Here is a 21,088-nt window from a genome sequence, read left to right on the forward strand (position 1 = left end):
GAGAGAGGGAACACAAGCAGGGAGAGTGGGAGAGGAAGAAGCAGGCTCATAGCGGAGAAGCCTGATGTGGGGCTCGATCCCATAACGCCGGGATCATGCCCTGAGCCGAAGGCAGATGCTTAACTGCTGTGCCACCCAGGCGCCCCGGAAATAAAGAGATTTAAATGAAATTTCCATCCTCCAAAACTATGAAGACTTTTCCCAACAAATGAATTCATATTATAAACCTGTTCTCAGACCTTTGAGATAAGACTTCACTGCACAGGACTTTGGAGCAAACCACCAGTAGGATACTAAGGTAGTCATAATGGGCATTTGATCATTTCTGATTGGAGGACAAGAAATCTTTCTGATCTTTACAAGTAATCGACAAATGCCTTAAAGCATGAGATTTGATAACACTTAGCATGATCATAACTACATAAATATAATGTTAATAATGCTTGTAAAATTACCTAGCTCTTTAAAAAATCCAGCGAGGGCGCCTGAGTGGCACAGCGGTTAAGCGTCTGCCTTCAGCTCAGGGCGTGATCCCGGCGTTATGGTATCGAGCCCCACATCAGGCTCTTCTGCTATGAGCCTGCTTCTTCCTCTCCCACTCCCCCTGCTTGTGTTCCCTCTCTCGCTGGCTGTCTCTATCTCTCTGTTGAATAAATAAATAAAATCTTTAAAAAAATAAATAAATAAATAAAAAATCCAGCGAAAATATCTGGTTCCATGACCTCCTAAGGCTGAATCACATATATTAATGATCCATGGCGTGAAGAACTAGACGTTACCTTTTTATTTGGTCCACAATGATTGCCCTTTGATTTTTAATACATGTCCTTTTGTTCTTGTATTAAAGGACAAGTTAAATGAGTATTGACACTGTCAGTTTAACTCTGCAGAGTTAATACGGTATTCTTTAGCTCTCTTAATACCTAAGCTGAAGGTAGCTGCTTTGTACTTCCAAGGTTGCCTTTGAGGACCTACCCCTCAGCGGAACAACCTGTTTCCTTTAGGACAGTAGTTGGCCAGAAAATCCCTGTGGCTCCGTGACTATTCAGAACTGCTAGACTGAAATGCCATTTCGAAAACTACAGCTCTTCCGCTAAACAATTTTTCTAGGAACATTGCCATATCACTAGCTACTCGGCTTTGCCAAAAGGCAATACTCCTCCAATGGTCCTGGCTCTGGGAGTGATACCAAATGATGGTTCAAGCTGGGGATAGGCAGTAAATCAGCAGTAAAAGCTGAAAAATACCCCGGCTCTTAATATCTTTTCTCTTTTTTTTCCAGATGACTGGCCTATCTCTCTCACCTTCTGCTTCTATTCATTAAAGACCTCCTTTCTCCCCTTCATCTGTGGTTTGATAGTCATTATTTTTATTTTACATGGCCTTCCTCAATTGTGAGAGATAAATTCACACCTTTCAAAGCAAATAAACCAGATTTTCATGTGACTCCTAAGAAATCTAGTCTTTCTTTAGCACTCACGTGCAACTGTGTGATGCTTGATAGATTAGGATCGTTTGTTGAGTGGGAACTGGTCTGAACAAAGTGTCAGACAGGAGGATGGGAGCCAAGAGAGGATTTCAAAGCAGCAGCAGAAGGTAGCTTCATCGAATATCCACTCTGGTTGAAGGCTGCCTTCTGGTCTCGGGTTCCAGCCTTTCCGGAATCTGAGGCAGTGAGCTGTTTTAAGTTCTTTGGGTCAGGAAAGCCTACATTTGTGGCCTGCCTTTGGAAAAGCATCAAAAACAAACAAACAAAACAAACAACAAAACAAAACAAAAAAACCTATCCTTGGAGATAGCATCAATGGGGTATTTTTTGGGTGTGGAAATTTAAGTCATCTGCTTCTACTTTGCCTTTCTTTTAAAAGACTTATTTAGCTGGCTAAAATTCTTTCTTTTAAATACTTTTTTTCCTTTCTTGGTTAATCATTTGTCTTCCCATTTCCTTTCCATTTCCCTTTCTCTTTCCTTTCTTCACTTTTCTTTATGTACTTTTCTCTTTCTCCCTCACTTCAACTGTCTTTGCCTGGCGAAGAGCATATTGTGCGTATATAGACTTGATGGCTGTCCCTAATAAGCTTTGGGCTTACTATGGGGCTATTAGTTCCTCATTTATATGCAGGGTCAGAGACTCAGAAGTATGCTATTTCCCTTTCAAGAAAACTCATATTTAAGAATTGACACTTCATCTTTTTGTTTCAGGTATTATGCCTTGGTAGTCTTTATTTTTGGATATTTGACTTAAAAAGAAGCAGCTGGCCTTGTCTATTGTGTTTTCCACTGTACCCTAGGACCTTGAACAATGACTGATAAATACTAGGGTCTCTCTCCCTCTCTCTCTCTCTATATATATCTTTTCATAATGATCCTAATGTCAAACAAATCATAGAGAAAAGAAGAGCTGTATGTTGAAGAGTATTCTGTTGGTCTGGCCAGGATTGAGTTGAGTCTTTTGGTCCTAGAATGTTTATTCGGAAGGTGGTCAACTTCTGAGTTCAACTCAGCTTTGTGTCTCCTTGACCTTGGAAATGTTTTCCCATATTTTCCCTGTTGGAATTTCATTCAAAATTCTATCTTTGTTTCTACTTTAGGAAACACGCCATGTGAATAATGATGCCTCAGGCAAAGAAATTACACTAGCAGTACAATTTAAACTCAGGACAAATCCTGCCCTCACTTGCATTCACAATTTGCAATGCAGTCAGTAAGAATTGGGCCCACACATGAACTGACAGAATCAGGGCTCCAAGGTTAGCAATTATTAAAGTTTAAAAGTCCATTAATTCTTTTTCAAAATATTTTATTCAGTTGCTTCTGAAGCAGAATTCTGAATTGCCTTCCCTCTAGCTGCTACTACAGTGGTATCCAACTCTGAGGGGAGCTCACAGCTCTAAATGTCCTCATTGTTCAATGTACAAGATGAGAACAAAACCAGGCTGTAAAGTCAATCTTACTGCCTTAGTGGAGTAAAAATTAGAAGTCAATGATTCTCTTACCATCAAAGAGAACTTAAATTCAACAGAATTTTTTTAAGTGGTATTGTGTGAAAAATTTGGAAAATACGATCATGGCCTGAAATAAAATTAAAGGGTGTATAAATAACTTATTCTGCAAAAGCCTGTAACTTCCCAAATTAATTTTGGAATCCTAAAATAAAATTTACATGTTTGGTGGAATTGATAAGGCATCAGGAATGGCCTTCTGCAGTGGAAATAAACACACAGGGCTTTCTTTCACCCTGTAATAGTGAATTAATACACAATAAATAGGAAAGAACTTTACTGAACAATGTGGTAAAATTGGTACCACAATGTGGTACTTACAGACTGTATTAAGACAAAAATTTTAAAAAAATGGTTAACAATGAAAGGTGCCCAAATTTATGTATGTAATCATTTGTTAACTTATCGTAGTAGCATCTTTTGTAAATTAAATAGCAAGGTTCATCGCACCCATAAATAAGGAAGGAAAGCGAAAAGAATATTTTTTAATAGGTATATGGCACCACACCCTTCCAACATGCATCAATGAAGGAAAACCAGACCGGCGACCCGTGTCGGGAATATGTACTGAGTGAAACCATCGGGAGGGGGAGGGTTTTGTGTGTTTTTTTTTAATTCGTTTTTGCAGATAAAAGGGACAGCGATCCTACCTCTTTTGACCATAGATACAGAAAATGACGAGCGAAGTTTTGGCTTCACCCTTGCTTTTCACCATGAAATAAAAGTCCTAAGCCTGTAGCTCTCCCTGTCCTAAGGGAGTGTGCAAAGGGAGGGAAAATAAGCGGCGTGGGTGAGGGGTGGCGGAGCAGAACCGAGGAAGAGAGGAGAGGCGCTAGCCAGCCTCTGCCCGGAGGGCGTGGACCGGAGCGCAAGCCAGAACAGGTCCAGCGTTCTCGCGGCCACTGCCGGCGGCGGGAGGGGCCCGGCGGGATCTCAGCCGGCCGACCCGCGTGTGGATCAGCTGCAAGCGGCCAGCGAGAAACTCCCTTGGATCCGCTTGGAGCTGCCGGACACCGCACGACCCTCTCCCGCAGCAAGCCAGCTAGGGGGAGAAGTTTCCCTGAGAGAAGGTACGGAAGAGATCTAAAGCCAAAGAGGGCTCAGGTGTGTCTGGGTGGGGGTTAATTTGCATCCGTTTTGCTAGCCCTACGGCTTCTCCCAGTTCCCCCCGTAGCCAACTGTTTGGGCGTGATGGAAGGCGGATTAAGGGTTTGCTGCTGGGAGGGGTCAACTCACTGTGGATAGGAAATGGTGCGCAATCAGGGCTCCATCGTTGCCTAAAGTGGGGTGGTCCGAGGTCCCTCAGCCCTAACCCGGGAAGAGACACCCCCTTTCCCAGCTCCGCCCCCTGGTGGCTGACTCTGGATTCAAACACAGCTCCATGTCAATCGGATGGAGTGAACCCGTTACACGAATCCTCCAGCTCCCACTTTCTCCGCGTGGTTGAGGGTAGGTTAACCTCTATTTTTTCTCCAGCCTCCTTCCCCCAACTGCCCCCGACCCTCTGGCGAGCATTCCAGACCCTCCTGGAGATTGCAGCCCTCTCTCCCCTAGGGGCCCGAGGTCTACCTGGGTTTGGGGTCAGTCCTAGTCGCACTCCTCCCTGCCCCTGACCATCTCTTGGGTCGTAGGGCTATGTTCTCTCCCGCACCCCACCCCGCCCCTGTCTTCCTCCCATTCTCAAGGGAGGATTCCAGGTACTGGTTGGGGTTCAGTATACGCCGCCAGCTTGAAAAGGGAGATCCGTGGACAGCAGGGTTGGGGCCGGGGGCGGCAAGCAAACCAGGAGGTTTAGGAGTTCCACGGTGGGGGCTAGAGGCCAGGCCGGGGGCGTGGTTGCCATGGCTCCTTGGTAGCCGAGCTGGGGGAGCTAGAGATGCCAGTCACGGATGGTCCCTTCTTCTTCTTTGTGCCTCTCTCTCCTTTTTTTTTTTTTTTTTTTTTTTTTTTGTGACTGAGAGTGTGCGTGGGGAGGGAGAAAGTGATTAATTTGGAGAGCAGGGATTGGAGCCTGGAGGCTGGGAGGCTGGGGAACGCCGGCCCCTTGATTCCCACTCCTCTTGCACGCTGTGTGAGCCTCACTTTCTCAGTCAGGGGCAGGGCTGAGGAATTCCTGCGAAAACCCAAAGGCCGAAGAAGCCGCTTTCTCGCGGGCCCAGGTACCCACGTCCGGAGCCGCGCCTTGGGGCGAGCGCGGGGTGGGTGGTCCGGCTGTCAGCAGGGAAGGCGGGCAGGGGAGGGGGTGGAAGGAGAGCGGCGGAGGGCAGGTGTCTAGTGGCACAGCAGGGCGGCGGGGCGGGAAGGGAGTCCCGCGGCTCAGCCCTTTGCGAGGGGCGCTGGGGTTCAGCCCCGCCCTTGAGAACCTCTGAGGAGTCCCCAGGGCCGGCAAGTGGCCACCTGGGCACGCGCGTGCGCGACGGCGCGCTCTCTGGAATGCCTGTGGTGGGGGGAGGCATGTGCGCGTGCGCGCGTAGGTGGGCAACTGGTGAGCCACCTGGGCTAGCGCGAGGCAGTCTCTCGCGGCGCCCGGGTGGATTCCAATTCCAGCTCCGGCGTCTCTGTGATGTGTGATTTTGGACGAGCCATTTAACAACTCCGTGCCTCGGTTTCCCCTTTTCAGTAATAGCGATAATATCAATACCTTGCTTATTAGGTTTTTGCAGGACTGGAATGAGATAATCCAAGAAGACAGTTTAGCTTCGTGTTTATGCTTAATAAAACCCTAAGTTAGTTATGGTTGCTGATGGCGTTACTGTTACTATTAATTAGTCCTCAATTTAATTAGATATGGTGCATTCTCATTTCTCCGCATCTTTATATAAGGCAAAATACTGTGTTTTCTTATTTTGGAGAATATCAGTGGATATTAAATAATACTGCCCCATAAAACTCTTACATAGCTCTGGATTGCAGCAAATTGGAAGATATAAACTGACCAACTGCTGGTCACGTTGGCTTGTCAGTACATTGATGGAGAGAGAAGCTCAGAAAGCTATTTGGGGGAACTTAGTGATAAGGGGAAAAAAAGAGTTTATTCTACAGCTTTGTGTGTAAGACTCTATTTCCTCTTTCACAGGCTGATGTTGTAGTTGGGTTTGTCTTAATTTCAGTCTTTTATAATGGACCACCCTATGGCTTTCATAATTTAACTTGGTTCTAGAGTCTCATGTATAACCCAGCTTTCCATTTTATGGCCTTAAAGGCAGAACGTAGTGTATAATCATTCCTCCTAAGCTCCTGAATATTGTCAGTGAATAAACGGAGACAAATAGTTATTTCTTGGCAAGTGTGAGTACTGGCTATAGCAGTTCATTAAAAATCTCTTTCTGGGCATGTTTTTACCCACATAACTGCAGAAGAGTAGGACTATGATGATTAATATATGTTTTTTTAGATTGTTCTTTGTTGCATCTATACTTATGGGTCCTTTAAAGAAAAGACTGCAGATGTTTATTGCTACCTCATGGTTTTATTATGTGTTCCAACTTGCCTGATGATGAGCAAAACATCCCATGGACCTAATTGTAAAAATGACAGGATTTGATATTGCACATAATGTATTTATTACCTTAAAATTAATTAATCCCATATACTGGGTTGGTTTTAAATATAACTTAAAAATATCATTTGCTTATTAAAATATAGTTGTGTCTTGGTGGATCCGAAGCAAGTAAAACTGGACATATGTTCCCATCACAAAGTTCCTTAAGACTTCTACAAAATAGACCTGACTGGAAAATATTTGCTGGAAAAAATATAATTTACTTTTGAAAATTTTGAAGATAGGTTGTTTGACCCGAAATTGCTTTGTTTAAATAGTCTGGTTCATTTTTTTCTTTTTAATGGAGAATTAAATAAGAGTAATGATCAAGACTGATTGATGATTCTGCTAGGTTTTGTTGCTGTTGTTTTTAATCTCATAAAGGAAAATTAAGTAATAGAGGGGGCCGGATGGTATCAGATTTGAAGGAATGAGTGTCAAGAAGCCCTGTGAATATCAATTCAGATAGTAGAGTATTGCTTTAAGTTTGACTTTTGCCTGACAACACCCCCTTCTTCACAGTGAATATGTCATCTTTAAAAGGTACCTTGAGGAATTAGTGTGACAGCTTGCCTGAAATTCATGTGATCATTTACATATTGTTTCCCAGGAGCATTGGCATTAAATGTTTCATTTGTTGGAAATTATTTTGCCTTTTGATTTATGACAGTCAACAGTGCCATGGAGTCTAATACATTTTAGAAACAAAAATTTAGCTTTTCACTCTTTTGTATTTTCCCCTGAAAATCCCCAGTAATGCACATGGAAAGCTTAAGTTAGGCCAAAGACAAAGGGTGACATGGAAAACCATGACAGATCTGGAGGTATTGAGTCCTGAATTTGGGGAGCTAATTGACATGCAAAGGTATAAGCTAGAGGAGGAAGTTGTCTCTATACTAAGGCTGTTTTCAATGATGTGCTGTATTATCTGATTCGATCTGTGTTGCTTGTTATTTTTTCAAACCGAGACCGAGAATACTATATTTTCAATTATGTACATTTTGATTACAGCTTCATTGTAACTAACTAATTCAGTCTGAAGAGAATGCAATTATTATGGTGATTTACATACAATATGCTAAGTTAACACAGCTAATGAGTGAAAGCATAATATTCTTTCTATTCATTCCTAGAAAAATATTGTGCTAAGCATTCTTTCAAAGAAAAGATTACATTATTCGCCAGCATTTTATGTCTACCTACAAGTAGAATTGGCATTGAGCCATTTTCTCTGCTATTGAAGTGAAATCTCTCACATTTTGGCGACCATGCCTCTCCCCCTCTTTGGGGTGTGAGGGAGAATGGAAACAATTCCCAATTTAATTAGATTTGGTGTTTTCTCCTTTCTCTACATCTTTATTGGAGGAAAGATTCTGTATTTTCTAATTTTGGAGGCTGGTTAACACCTTAAACATTACTAATTACTGCAGTTTATTTTATGTGTGTCACAATAGTGTAGTTAGTTAATTATAGCTTTCTCATTAGCACCATGTAGAGAATAATGAATTAACACATCCCTTTGATCGAAAGAACATCTAAGTTTATCTTCTGAGAATAAAAGTGTTATTGTGTTACCGAAAGTCACTATAATTTCCCAAGAAACAAATTGGTTGGAATTCTCTAGCACTGGGATAGGAAGCTTGATGAATGAGTTGGATTGATCACAAACAAGAGGGAGTAGAGCTGTGGTTGCTTGGCAACCTAACATTATTCTGCAATTTCTTCTGGTATATTTATCCAGTAAACTAGAAAATTCTGTTTTGTTAACGAATGTTTTTAGTCAGTGCACAAATAGACCATAACTAATTGAGATTTTATGTATTGTGGATAAAAAACCATCCTGCTTACCTTCCTATTGTGTTTCGTTAATAAAAATACAAAGAGAATGCATATTTTGTTCTCAATCTTTAAAATTTTCTGTGAAAAAATGTGATTTTCATTTTCATAATAGCTTGTTCCTACCAAGAGATTACAGCTTGTTTATCTCTTTGGAAATCAAATTATTAGGAATATGTGTGTGTTTATGTGTATATTTATACACAATTTTTCAATAAGCATCAGAGAGTTTGAACTGAGATGAATTCTTCAAAAATTGTGGTTTGCTGGTTGAACTGACAATATAGGCAAATTTAAGAAGGCATAAATATCCGATCCAAACAATGCTGGCAGATGATAATAATAAATGGCAACTATATAAATGGACTCTCTTTAAATACGGTTTCTTTTCCTGGTGGTTTTAATTGTTCTTCCTTCTGATGTTTGGGTGCATCTCATTTTCCCCATAGTTGCAAAGTAGGAACTAAGCAAAACCATCAGCTGTCCATCTCTTAATCCAGCTTTCCCTAACTCTAGGGACTACAGTGGACCACTTTTCCATTCAGCCTGTGAATTTTAGTGTGCATCAAAATTCCCTTCTCATATCTTAACATTCTTGAGGGCACACGTTCCATTTTATGCATCTCATAAACCTTATATTGTCTGGCACAGTGGGAAGCAAACCGGTGCATGGGCTATAGTAATCAGGCTGCCTGCGTTCCAAATCAGTCTGCTAACTCCTCTGTGTGTGACCTTGGTTAAGTCTTTTTAATCTAACACTGATTTCTTCTATGGAGTGCAGGTTAATATCCATGCCCAGCTCATGTGCATTATTCTGAACACTATAGGGGGCAATCTTTATAGGCAGCTTAGTAGAATTTACTAAGGACTCAATAAATTCTGGCTTTTAATTAGAATAATTATCCATCTATTCCATATTCAGTGTATGAATGGATAAAGATAGAGGGATAGATATGTATGTGTGTGTGTGTGTGTGTGTATCCCTTTGTATGTGAATAAATGTGAACCGTCATCATGACACAATCAAATGGAAAATTGTTGATATCTGTGTCAGTTATGCACTCATCTTCTAGTAGTGATTGTTCCACATATTTGAAAGATCCTAAGACTACTGGCTCTCAGGTTGGACCGAAAGGAGAATCATCTGTAGAGCTTTTTAAAACTACCAACCCAGCTGAATTCCATCAGAATCCCTGGGGATGGTGACTAAGACTTGGTGATTTTTGAAAGCTTCTGGGGAGAGCAATGTACCTGGAGGGTTGAGTATCACCGACTGAGATTGGGGTAAACTTTCTTGAAGATCATGTTGGCCTGAGGCATTGACTTGCAGTTACCTCGGTGTCATGAAACGTGGTTGGAAAAGGGGGGAAAAAAAAAGCTTTGGCAAACCTCTGAGGTTTTTCTTACTAATCCCTTTGGTTTAAACAGAATTTTATTCTCTAAAGAGCTCAAATGTACTTTTCATTTACTGTGTATTATTATTTCATTTCTCAGCCAAATGTCTCTGTGAAGATGGTAGGAAAGAAGTCATTATCCTGATTTTGCAGGTGAATGGAGTGAGCCATACTGAAGTTAAATGATTTGATTAGATTCATACATTTAGAACAGACCAAGTTACCAAGATTCCTGTGACTTTCCAGTCTGGATGTTTCTTTGTTTTGCCTTGAGATTTCAAGTGAGATAAAGAATTATTTTTTTTAGGACTAAATAGTTGTGTAAGAAAAAGTTGTATAGATGTGAATTTCCACCTTTCTTGTAATTATGCATTGCAACAAAGAGCAGATTTTTTTTTTCCTTAAAGAAGAGGCACCATAGTCTATTTAGGATCCAAACTAATGTCCTTTGGACTGAACCTAGTCTACATATGTGTTTTATTTGGTCCACGGAGTGTTTAAGAAGTATTTCAGCCAGTATTTAAAAAACAGGGATTTCACATAAAAATTCATACTCCTGACTTATCTTTAAAGACTTGATGTTCTCACAATATTGAACCCGAGTGTCTAGAGAGTGCCATTGGCTGGAAGTGGATAGTATGTCTCCTTGATAGTCTTAAAGGACCCAGAGTTTTGTGTCTTCTCTAAGACTTGGTCTCCTCTTGCTTTTACTTTTACTTTTTCTTATGTATAAGCATACTGAAAGAGGCAGTTGAAGGGAGTTTTAAGAAGGGACCACATCTTTTTGGACAGGCTTGAGGGAAACCAACAAGGGCTGCTGAAGAGCCCTTATTGCCCCTCAGCCAGTGGGACAGTAGGCGAGAGAAGTTACTAAGGAGATGAGAGCAGTAGCCCTGGGAAAGGCTGCCAGCCAGGACTTGTAAAGAAGCAGCTCAGTCTAGTGGCAGATGCAGATCTCCTGCTTGCACTTCCTTGGAGTGGCCAAACCGACCAGAGTCAGATGGCAGGGGAGCCTGGATGAAGTGGTCTGCGGAGATGGTTCCCTCTGCACAGAGTAGGATGGAAGAAGGTGGAGAACGGGTTGGAATCTGGTAGGTTAATGAAGAATATCCAGCACACCTTGAGCCTTAACATTTATGGAACACAGGTAATGGGGAAGGAGAAAGTCTGAATTGCCTAAAGTAGAACAAAATGGAAAATCATTAAATTTGTGTTCAGAGGCATCTTCTCCTACTTTCCTTTGTAATTTTCTGCCCTTCTTTCATTGCCCTAGGTGGGCGTGCCCGCATTCAGAGGTGGGTTTCAGCTGTAGTTTCCAAACTTCCAGACAATTCTGTCCATTCTCCTGTATAATGTTCTCTTTCCAAGATGAGAACTGAGATGGCAGAGAGCCTGATGCAAAAGGCATAGTATAGCCTCTGTGATAACAGGTTTGCATTTTTAGCAGAGGTTCTTCCCTAACAAAAGCTTTTGTTTTAAGTGGTAAATCTGATGCTAAGGATTGCAGATGTTAATGCCTGTGGACTGAAGATACCCTCAAATAACAGTCTGACAGCTAAAAGTCACTGTAATCTGGACATTTGAATATCTGGAGGGGTACCCCTCTTTGGCATAGTGGTATCAGAGTGAAGAGGATGAGGCAATCATCAGGAATGCACTGGTAGCATACTGATAGGAGGCATTTGTGTTCTATGGCTAAGGGATGCAATCCACGGTGTAATGGAAGGCAAGGAGGTAAGAAAAATGTGATTTTTGATCATTTGATGCAGTTAGAGTTGATTGTGAATTCAGTTCGTTATTGCATCGAAGACCTTTGCTAAAAAATGTAAAGTGACAGAATATCAGCTTATTATGAGATGTTTTGTGTACTAATGTGTTCAAAGGAAACAACACATCTCATACATGCAAAATTTCAAGGGGAAGATCTTTTCTAACACACTCAAGACTACATTTCCATACATTCAGAAGATTACTTTTGAAGATTTCTATTTAAAAAATTGTAATGTTTTGCAATATTTGGATACTTTCAACATTTTAGAGATTTTTTTCCCCCATATCACCTTGCTTGACTTTTACAGTGACATGATGAACAAAAAGGGACAAGTTGTTAGCCCATTTTATAGAAAAAAAACCAAAAAAAACAAACAAAACAAACAAACAAAACCCCCCAAAAACAAGCAGGGTCTAATAGCTGGTTAGGCAGTAGTGAAACCAGAATTAAGGCTCAGATATTCTGATTTGTGGTCTAGTTCATAGCCCACACTACTGCTTTTAGATTTTGTTATTTACTTATTTATTTTTTGAGATTTATTTATTTATTTGAGAGAGAGAGAGAGAGTGCGCGGACAGGGGGAGGGGTAGAGGGAGAGGGAGAGAGAGTCCCAAGCTGACTCCCATGCTGAGCACGGAGCCCAAAGTGGGGCTCAATCTCATGACCCTGAGATCACAACCTGAGCTGGAACTGAGTCAGTCACCTGACTGCACTGCCCAGGTTCCCCTAGATTTTCTTATTTAAAACAAAAAAGAAAGGTGTTACAGCTGATGATTTTTTTAAAAAAATCAGAATTAATATATAAACTGAAGGATATAATGAGTCTAAGGGAAATATTGAAAACATGACCAGTTATATTCCCAAGGCTGAATGTAGCCCTGCCCACAGATAAGGAGATCTGATTTTCCATTGCTTCTTTAATTCTATGATATATTGATTGACTGATTGATTGATTAACTGATTGATTGTAGGTCCTATGAAATACTGACCAGTCATTTAAAAAGCTTTTATTGGGTAATTGTTTTATGCTAGAGAGAGGACTAAGGCTGTGCCAGGCTGATGCTTAAATAGCTACCACTTACTGAGTGTTTATGTATATTTTGCATTCTCTGCATCAGTGATTTGTACTATAGTACTGTAAGTACTATTATTATAATACCCATTTTACGCTGGATGACATAGGCATAGTGGGCTTTTTGTCCAAGGTCATCCTGCATGGCTCAGAAGTGGCAGAGCCAGGACTCACCAGGACTCAAACTCAGAAGTGTCTGAGTCCCAGTCCCAAGCCCCTAACTGCTACCCCGCACTCCTCTTGAGTCTCTCATACACCCTCCGCACCCTGTGTCAATTCAGGGGCTATCACAAAGTACCATAGCAGAGTGGCTTATAAACAACAGAAATTTATTTCTTGTATTTCTGGAGGCTGGAAGTCCGAGATCAGGATGCCAGCCTGGTCTTCTTGTGGGGGCCTTCTTCCGGGTTGACTTCTCTTTGTATCTTTCCAACAAGAATGGCAGAAGGAGCACGAGAGCTCTCTGGGGTCCTTCTTACCAGGGAACTATTACCATCATGAGGGGCTTCACCTCATGAACTAATTACCTACCAAAGGCCATAGCTCCAAATATCACCACATTGGGATTTGGATGTCAACGTATGAATTTTGCGGGAGACTCAAACATTTAGCCCTTTGCATGTCCTTTCTCTTCTCTCTTGGACTCCATTGCCCAGGTGTGCAGCATCCATCGATGTGCCCTTGATGAGCAGAATTCTCTCGCTGTAGTCTTCATCAAGAGCTAGCACCCGTCCCTGTTGTTTATCCAAATTCACCTGTTCTGTGTCTCACTACCTCAGTTAAACTAGTGGAAAAATAGATGCAAATGATTCCTCTTAAGATACTACATGAAAATGCATACTTATCCCAGGAATGGCAGCTTTTAAAAAGACTATTTAAAAGCCTTAATGCAAAGGATTAATTGTGAGGGACTTCCATGTGGGAGAGGAGGACATTTGTGTTCTCTCCAAAATCTTGTCATGAAAGTATTTGGTGCCTGATTCTTTCTATAACAGTCCCTGGGCACCAGTATTTGTAAAATTCAACCTTTACCCTCCCCAAAGCTTTTGCTTGCCCTCATTACCATTCCTTATTTCTTGGCAGAAGTGTTTCTGATGCTCTGTCATATCAATATGCATGGATTTCCCTCACGTCTGGGTGTTATATATAACCAATTGCATTACACGGTTGGCATTTCCACAAAGGTGTGAGTATCTGCCACTCCAGATTAAGATAGAAATAGTTGGCAATAGCAGATGTCATATACCAGCCTGACTGTTCTTGAAAATGACACCTATCATTATGATGGTACAGTCTTTATTAACAGCTGTCAATTAAGATAAGGCTTTGAAGGAAAAAAAATCAATGCTATTCTAGGCATGGTCGATATAATTGGGATTTTGAGAGGCGTTTGATGTTTTGGTTTGGGGTATTTAGAAGCAAATGCTATTATTATCTTTTAATGCTCAAAATATAAGTAGCATTCTGAGATGCTAAGGAATTCCAACTCCTTTTTCTATAATAGAGTCACAAATGTTTACTTTCTGCTTTGGCTAGATAGCCAACCCCATTTCCTTGGATTGATGGAATGGATTTGTTATAGGACTTTTGTCTGACCCATGTCTGCTTCTCCAGAGTACAGTACTTGTCTTCTCAAGAAATTTTGTGTTATAAATCCAGAGACTCTCTAAACTTGTTCTGTAAGATGCATCTGATGACATAGTGGAGANGGATTTGTTATAGGACTTTTGTCTGACCCATGTCTGCTTCTCCAGAGTACAGTACTTGTCTTCTCAAGAAATACATTTGTTTTTGTGTTATAAATCCAGAGACTCTCTAAACTTGTTCTGTAAGATGCATCTGATGACATAGTGGAGAATTCATTTATTAGATTAAAATATTTAAGGCATTATACAATGACAAGAAATTGAAAGCATTGCCCACAGTGGTAAGCAAACAAACCAAAATAATTTTAACATCTATAGAGTACATCAGAATGAATAACAGACTCTTTGGATTATTTATTATTCACTAATTTGAAATGTATACTATTTTCCATAAAGGAGATCTGAGTGAATGAAAATAGAAAGCCCAAATAAAGATGTTTAAGTTTCACCTTGATTCCATTTTGTTTTGTAACCTCTAGCAATTAATTCTCAGTGGGGCTAGATTTCAAAGGGTCTCAACAGACCACTTTATCCATGCATAGAAGCTTCTGCATGTAATTGATTTGGGCTGAATTTTTTAACACAGCCGACTTGCTTGAAATAATACTAAAGGACCACCATTGAGCAATTTGGATACAACTCCTGTGTGCTTTTGTGAATCAGGTTCAAATAAACTAGATTTGACCTTAACCACTAACCCCTCAAAAAAGGGCTGCCAGTCATCACAGTGAATGCCATCCAATTATGTATAAAAATTGATATGCGTCCTCTCTTCCTGTGGAGATGGCAGCCATCACCTACTTGGCATCATGGCCACCCTCAGACCTCTGGTGAAGTCCAAGATCATTAAAAAAGGACCAAGGGGGACTTCTGGGTGGTTCAGGTCATGATCTCCAGGTCCTGGAATTGAGCTCCGCATCAGGCTCCCTGTTCAGTGGGGAGACTGCTTCTCTCTTTCTCTCCCTCTGTCACCTCCCTCCTGCTTGTTTTTTTTTTCTCTCTCTCTCTCTCTTTCTCTTTCTCCCTCTCAATTAAATAAATAAAATTTTAAAAAATAAAAATAAGAAATAAAAAAGGACCAAGAAATTCATTCAGCACCAGACTGATATGTCAGAATTAAGTGCCTTGACAGTAGGGTACGCAGAAGATTCAAGGGCCAGATCTTGATGCCCAGCATTGGTCACGGGAGCAACAAGGAACACAAAGCACATGCTGCCCAGTGGCTTCCGGAAGTTCCTAGTCCACAATGCCAAGAGCTTCAGGGGCTCCAGAGGTGCGACAAATCTTACCATGCCGAAACTGCTCACAGTGTCTCCTCCAAGAACTACAACGCCGTTGTGGAAAGAGCAGCCCAGATGGCCATCAGAGTCACCAATCCCAATGCCAGGCTGTGCAGAAAAGAAAATGAATAGAGGGATAGCCTATGTGTACACTGTAGTTGTGTTAATAAAATCATAAAACTACGAGAAAAATGATGTGAGTTGTTTGAATTGGAAATTGAGCTCTGTACCCAAAACCTGCATTTGAAAACTTGATTACTACCCCTGTTTTCCTGTTTCACCAGCTGTAAACTGAGGATAGAAACATTTACCACTGCCTCCCAGTGGCAGTTGGAGGATTGATGAGCTAATATTTGTAAAGTGCTTTGAAGATAAAAGTGCCAGCTATTATTATTACTAATAAACCATTTTTCTCCAGTGTAATTTTGGACAGCAGCCATTAAAAACTCATTACTGTATTTAACAGTAAAACAATCTGCTACAGCCTTGTATTTACTGCCTCAATTAAGCATGCATTCCACTTCCTTTGCCCCTCGAAATTCAGAGCTGATGAGGAGGGACAGAAAGGTGTGTGTCATCATTTCCCACGTTCATCTAAATAATGGGTTTAACAGACCGGATGCTTATAGTGGAGAGTAGTTGGATTGTTTCTACTGAACACTAGACTGTGTCCTTAATGGGAGGCTAATTCGGCTACGTTTGCTTCTGTGCTCTATGAAGGGAATGGAATGCCCAGTTCTAGGTTTTTATTCAACTGGATTTACTTCACATTTATTGCCTTTGAAGATTGTATTCCAGTGTCTTGGTGGTTCAGACTGGTTCCATGAATGACACAAGTTTATGTGGGTGCCTCTATGGTGTGTGTGCGCCTGGTGGAGCAGGGGCGGGTATGCTCTCTTTAGAACTCATGCTAAACATGAGGTAGAAAACTGAAGTAATTATTTCAGCCGTTTCCAGTCCACAAATATTAAAAAATAAAAGTGGAGGTCTTGAATTGTACAGAGTAGTTCATTAATCTGTAACTGATGTGTTGTATTTAAATCCCTTCAATACTAATTTATTTTGATCTACATAGATGTTCTTAAATACTGCATGATACAGGTAGTGTAAAGTATTTCTCACCTATTGCCAAAACAATGCTCATTTCCCCCTATGCTGTTTTACTACTGCAAATAAGAGTAAAAGATATAAAATAAATCAATGACTATAATCACAACAAGAAAATCTGAAGTCTATTCACTAGCTACCTACAGTCTCTAAATCCTAAACCAATATCTAAAGGTTGAACAAAGGAGGCCTCATAGCAATGTAAATTCACTGAATTCACTGCAAGCATTTTGGTACGGAAAGACCTTTCTCACTCAGTGACTATTCACTCTTAATTTAGAACCATTCTAATAAGCAAAACTCTGTTTTATTTTAGTGGATGGCAGAGTATAAACTGCAAGTTAGAACAGATGATGGAAATTTTGCAGATTTGTTCACAGACAAAAGAAATTATAGCTAGCATCTCTTCAGCAAGGGAGGAGAACGGAAAGACTAGGAAGAGCCGACTCAGAAATCATGATGGCCTTATGGGTGGTCCCGAGTCATTAAGAAACTATGAAATAGTTTAAACTAAAAATGATTTTGGTATATCACCTATAGGAGTATAAATCATTAATCTGAAAATAAGTGAAATCATCTTTCCTAGTAATCTACCTGTTTGAGAAAGTTGCATGCAAATACAAAGCAGCAATATTAAAATTCCCCAAACCTTTTACATGATGTCCTTCTAATAGCAAGGCACTGATAACTACTGAGGTGCTATTGTTTGCAGATGAGATTTTGCACTGCAAGTGTATCACATTGTATTTTTTTATTACTATCACTTAGGGAGGCCATGCTTTGTAAATACTATCACCATTCCATTGACTTCTGAAATGGAGCTCATGCTATTTTCATCATTTATTTTGTTGAATTGTGCATGGGGAATTCACCATATGGCTTTAAACTGTTTAAGACCTCAGTAGGAATGTGTTTTGCATATCAAATTCTTAGGGGAAATACACAAGTTGCTTATCATTTGGAAGAAAAGTACCTGGAGACTTATTGTGTAGCTAAGAGGGGAAATGATGAAAAATTAGTTTGAATTGTAACTATGTAGCAATTTATGTAACATGTGGAGGGGCACTCTTCAGTTACCTACTGCCGCATTACTAACCCATAACTGAAACAAAAACAATTGTATGAAGTCTCGTGCTTTTGTTTGTCAGGAACTCAGACTAAGATGGGTGATTTCTTCAGCCCCACCTGGTGACACCTGGGGTGACATGGTAGGTTCAGATGGTGGCCGGGCTGGGCTAGTGGCCCCAGGATAGCTTCACTTGCATGTTTGGTGCTGTGCACATGCAAGGAGGGCTGAACTCCGCTGGGCCCCTCTTAGGCCTCTGTTTCTTTTCATGTTGCACATGGTCTCACCACTGGTATCTCAAGTAGGTCATTGGACTTCCTACATGATGGCTCAGGGGTCCAAGAGTCCAATTTAGAAGATCGCCAGTTCTTGTAAAGACTGGGCCTGGAACAGGTTCCGCGTCCCTTCCGCTGTTGTCCAGACCATACAACACCAGTCCAGATACAAAGGGAGCACTCACCCAGCTACCCTGCTGTGCTGGAGGATTCAACTAGACAGGGTAGGAAGAACTTGAAAGACATGCTGACAAAGGGAATTATTATACCTGCCATGATGCCATTTACTCATCACATGACCGGTTACAAAGTAGAAGAACACATGGAGCAGGTGGAAGGATGCTGTGCCCCAAAGGGACGCTCCTTTCCCTTCCTACTTCCTCTATCTCTTATGCCAGGAGAGCACACAACTTTGAGAAGGAAATGTGACAGGAGAGTGAACTTTGGATAGCTGGAGGCGCCCGTGTCTGGAGAGGGAGGCTAGAAGTGAGATGATGGGCCGCTGAGGACACTTCAGGCTGTGATGCCTTAGCAGGGTGGGCTTTGCTGGTGCTCTGCACCTCCCAGCCATTTGCATGTATCCTTACTCTTCCATTTAGCTTGGAAGTGGGTTGGCCTTGGGAAAACTAGGGCTCCCCTAGCAGAGCCGGTAGGACCATGGCGAAACTCAAACGCCCGGAAACAGGGAGTTGACTACTCAGATCACATAGGCACTGGGCTTGAGGAGGGACAGAAAAGAGCCTCTCCGTGTCCTTCTATTTATCTGTTAACAGCCACAGACGACAAAGGAGGCAGGCTTCTTGCACCGAAATGATAATTGTGCATTTGGCTTCAGTTTTTCTTTACCTGTAACTTTCAGAAACAGGATTGTAACGGAAAGGGGACTCACGGGTGGCGAGTACCAGCATCATTCTCGTATCTTCCTGAAAAGCTGTGCGAGTAAAGAGCACGCAGATCAAGAATATACAGCAAGGGAGCTGTCTTGGGCTGTTTCTTTTCTCTTCAAATGCTCCCTGATAATGGATGGAGAACAACTGCCGCCATGTCTGATAGGGGTTCAGTCTGTGTCCTCATGGCCTCTCCTTCTCTATTTCCTCACACCTTCCCATCATCTTCTTCCCTCTGTGGCGTGCCATTTTTCTCTCAGTGCTTGGGAGGCATGCATACTATCATTCTCATACCTCTGTTACATTATCCACCTTTCTGATAAACACGAGTAGATGTTTTTCTCCTGCAGTCTTGCCAAAAGCACGTACGGAGTATTGCACTATATTTTTCATATTTCAGAAACTAATTCAGCAGGCAAAATGCAATATATGTAACCCTAAAATGCTCTGCTCTGGTGAATTTAATTCTATAATGGTAATGCTGAAAAATTGCCTTTAAGTAAGAAACACACACATATATCATTTAATGTGATGCTTATAAAAGCTAGGTGTTAAATAAATGAATGCATAAATAAAAATTGTGTGTTTAAGCAAGGTAGGTATTAATCCTATTCGGAGAGGGTANCCTATTCGGAGAGGGTAGGGGGACTCCTGGCACCATTTGTGTAAGAGTGGAACTGGAAATCCGGTTGTCTGATTTTGTCTTACATCATTTTCATGATAAACCATTTTAGCTGTTGATAAAATGTTCCCTTGTTCAGAAAACTTACATTTTCTGAACAGATTTCACTTGGGACTGTTGAAACACTAGCAATCCTCAGATTTTTGCCCCTCAGTTTCTTTTGTTATAGCAAAGTACATTTTTGCTAGAGCAGAAAGCACCTTCTGGCCAGTCCTGCTTTAGTGATTGTCCATGTTCTGTCCTCTGCATCCTTTCTCTACTTTTAAACGACGACAAAGCCTGCTTCAACTTTCTCTTTGACACACTGAGATTTATTTCTCATGAGCCATTCTGGATAGTTCCTTGTTCAGTCTTTTAATCACTAGACCACTGCAACCTTCCTCTCACTGGATTTCTGCCTTTTGTCACCGCTCTTCTCCACTAAAGTCTAAATGTCCCTGTTAAAATCCCCTTTCTCGCTTGTCACTTTGACCATGATGTCACTTACTTCCCGAAAATTTCCCCTGGCTCCCCACTGCTTTGCAGGCCAAGTAACTGTCACACTTGGTTTCCACATTCAGCCGGACTCAGCCTTCATTATTCCCTTCTACTTTCCTGTATCCTTAGAGACCCTCTCCTTTTACCCAACCGCTCACTGTTCCAGCCTTCTTAGAGCTCCTGTCTTCTCAGACACATTTCCCGCTGTTCTTTCTTCTTAAAGTAACTGGTCACTCGATCATCTCCTATTCTCTAAGACTCCCCCAAATACACCATCTTCATTATTTTTGTCATAAGGTATTTAACATTTTTAAAGACACATTAAGAGAAAAAAAAAGTGTTGCCTTAAAATGGAGGTTTTATTTCATTACTGTAAATGAAATACTGGTGTCAGTGGGAAACAATGGGAGGTAACTACAAACGTTAATACAATGAAAACAGTCCAAGGTCATTAATGCTTCCAGGATACAAATTACCTGCCTACCTGCCAAAGGCTCTGGGTTGAAGTCCTACTCCCACTCTCCTGCTATAAAATAGCAAGATTAGTAAAGTTAAAGTGTTGTTGGTGATATATTAGGACCTACCTGAGACCTCCACTTTTTTTTTTACAGTCAGAAAGATTGCAAGACAATTCAAAGGGGATGTTCACTTAGGTCGTGCCCGAAGTGTTTCCTAAGATCATCACAGTACGGAGAATAGTGCTCTGGAATATGCAGCCCAACTCAAAGAGGGTAAAGACATTCCTTAGAAAAGTTCAACGCATTTCTCTGCCTTTATCCTATTATGTTCCTGCATTTAATCATTTAAATGAAAATCTGTGAAGTTCTTGCTGTGTGAAAATCACTATGCTGGATGGATAAACTCCAAGATGAATTAGACACAGGAGCTGGCCTGAAGATGCTTACAGTTACCACCAAATATATGCCTATAAAATAGTATTAATATGAATGTATATGTGTTTTTTGGGGCATCTGACACTCACTGTGTGTTGTAAACCTCCAGTCTAATTAAGGACATGTACTCATATAAGAACAATGTAAAATAGAGGACCA

The 21,088-nt window shown here is 41.1% G+C and overlaps 1 protein-coding gene and 1 pseudogene across 12 annotated transcripts in view; both read left to right on the plus strand.

Moving 5' to 3' along the window:
- Positions 1 to 3,741, plus strand: part of LOC109490924 — a 158,427-nt pseudogene extending 154,686 nt beyond the window's left edge.
- CHL1 (cell adhesion molecule L1 like) overlaps positions 3,678 to 21,088 on the plus strand; it is a 219,264-nt gene continuing 201,853 nt past the window's right edge. For 4 of the 12 annotated variants that reach the window (XM_019805549.2, XM_034658651.1, XM_034658659.1 and 1 more), the window contains exon 1: positions 4,986 to 5,161. The gene's annotated coding sequence lies outside the window, so the exon portion shown is untranslated. The other 8 variants (XM_019805547.2, XM_034658655.1, XM_034658658.1 and 5 more) reach the window with 5 other exon arrangements.

Source organism: Ailuropoda melanoleuca, chromosome 4 (genome assembly GCF_002007445.2).
Source record: "Ailuropoda melanoleuca isolate Jingjing chromosome 4, ASM200744v2, whole genome shotgun sequence".
NCBI classification, from domain to species: domain Eukaryota; kingdom Metazoa; phylum Chordata; class Mammalia; order Carnivora; family Ursidae; genus Ailuropoda; species Ailuropoda melanoleuca.